The 2,068-nt window shown below is 52.7% G+C and overlaps 1 protein-coding gene and 1 long non-coding RNA gene across 17 annotated transcripts in view; one reads left to right on the top strand and one right to left on the bottom strand.

Annotated features, from left to right (window-relative positions):
* The window catches only part of LOC107658398 (WAP four-disulfide core domain protein 5-like), a 56,352-nt gene that overhangs the window by 47,849 nt on the left and 6,435 nt on the right, over positions 1 to 2,068 (top strand). The gene's annotated exons all lie outside the window — the stretch shown is intronic.
* The window catches only part of LOC107658493 (uncharacterized), a 5,482-nt gene continuing 3,443 nt past the window's right edge, over positions 30 to 2,068 (bottom strand). Inside the window, exon 3 of the long non-coding RNA XR_001630795.1 lies at positions 30 to 240. This is a non-coding gene — a long non-coding RNA (uncharacterized LOC107658493). The remainder of the gene's footprint in view (positions 241 to 2,068) is intronic.

Genomic DNA, 2,068 nt, shown 5'->3' with positions numbered 1-2,068 from the left:
GCCTGTTTTCTCGGTTTCTGATCTTCGCCTGTTTTCCTGGATTTACCCCTTTAGTCTTGCCCCTTTTGACTCTGTTCGCCGTTCGTTGACCTTCGCTAGCCCTAGGATTATTCTTGTGTCTTGCCCGCCATATTCCTGTTTGCCCTTGTTCGACCCTGCCTGTGTTTCTGACCTCTCTGCTTAATAAAGCCTGCACATGGATCTGCATGCCTCACGTCTTGTCAGCCCCGTTACAGAATACTCGGCCCCACAAGGATCCAGCAGCTGTTCAAGTGGACATTGGCCAGGTATGGACACTGCAAGAATATTATTAGCCCTTAAACAAGGCCCACGATCGCTGGAGAACTATATTAGAGAATTTTTAGCAATCGCGCACTGTTCAGATTTACCGGACTGTCTTTTGATAGAGTTTTTTTGTGATGGCATTAATCAACCTCTTAGGTCTAAGCTTAGATGCAAGGGTCCATGTTCGTCACTCGCTCAGTTTATGGATTATACTTTGTTGATTGTTGGCTCTTTGTTTACTGTGGGTGTCATGGAGGAAGAACACAGTGTCTAAATGGCGAATGGCGGCTGTTCCAGAGTACGCTCACAAGATGGCGGCGACAGCAGAGCCTGATCACAAGACACAACAGACAACAGCATCTAGTCAAGTCACGGTCAGGTCTAGTCACAGTTGATCGTCATGAGTCAAGTCAAGTTACAGTTCATTATCATGAGTCAAGTCAAGTCTCAGCTAATCTGCCAGAGCCTCGTCACGTCTCAGCTGTTCATCCAGAGCCTCGTCACGTCTCAGCTGTTCGTCCAGAGTCACGTCACATCACAGCCGATCATCCAGAATCACGTCGCATCCCAGCCGATCATCCAGAGTCATGTCACGTCCTGTCTGTTACACCCAGAATATCAAGGTTAGCCCTTCGGTATCCCAGACTGGCTTCCAACGTGGAGGACCCACCGCTGGCGTCGGCACGTGCAGCAGGCATCCCTAAACCAGCGCTCTCAATCCCTCCAGTTTCTGAACTATTTCCCTTGTCTGTAGCGCTTCCCAAAATGGGGATCGCTTTATGGTGTATTTGGGCTGCATACACCACCACTGAAAATTTAGAAACGGTGGCGGCCACTGTGCGGTCTCCCGAAGTGGTGGCTGATGCTGCAGATTTTCCCAAGGTAGTGGTGCACGCTGCCATGTTCCCCGAGGCGATGGCGCCCGCTGCAGCTTCTCCAGAGGTGGCGGCCCACGCTGCAGAACCTCTCGAGGCGGCGGTGCTTGCTTCAGCTCCTTGCGCGGTGGTGGCACCCAGCAATACACGTTCAGCCTGTCATATCACTGTCGAAGGAACCGTTGCTGAACTCTGTGCCTGTTTTGATAAGGAGAATATTCATGAACTTTCCCTGTTTCCTGATGGTACGGCTGTAGAACCTCTAGAGGTGGTGGCATCCGCTGCAGAACCTCCAGAGGTGTCAGTGGCATCCACTTATAGACTCTCGTCCTGTTCTGTTCCGGCCAGGGAGGCCATCTGGGACCCCTCTGCCAGTCCTGTAACGGCTATGGAGGCCGTCTGTGAATTCTCTGCCTGTCCTGTAACGGCTATGGAGGCCGTCTGTGAACTCTCTGCCTGTTCTGTTCCGGCCAAGGAGGCCGTCTGTGAACTCTCTGCCTGTCCTGTAACGGCCAAGTAGGCCGTCTGTGAACTCTCTTCCTGTCCTGTCGCGGCTACGTAGGCCGCTTATAAACTTTTTTCCTGTGGGCCGTTAACGAACCTTCTGTCTGCCCTGCTAGCCAAGTCACGAGCCCAGAGGCCACTAATAAATTTTCTGTCTGTCTAAATAACGCTAATGATCCTGATTTTGAACTTTCTGTCAGTCCTGTTTTCCCAGTTCCTGCCTTGGGTTCCTGCTCCAGCCTGGTGGTCTTCTAATCCGCTCTGGTGGTCGTCTGCTCCGCCCGCTCCGTCCTGGTGGGCTTCTGTCCCGTCTGCTTTGCCTTGGTGGGTTCCTGCTCCGTCTGCTCCGCCGTGGAGGTCTTCTGCTCTGCCCTGGTGGGCTTCTGTCCTGTCTGCTCCGCCCT

Source organism: Sinocyclocheilus anshuiensis, unplaced genomic scaffold (assembly GCF_001515605.1).
Source record: "Sinocyclocheilus anshuiensis isolate Anshui unplaced genomic scaffold, SAMN03320099.WGS_v1.1 scaffold53, whole genome shotgun sequence".
Taxonomy (NCBI): domain Eukaryota; kingdom Metazoa; phylum Chordata; class Actinopteri; order Cypriniformes; family Cyprinidae; genus Sinocyclocheilus; species Sinocyclocheilus anshuiensis.
This window is presented reverse-complemented; position numbering and strand designations above follow the sequence as displayed.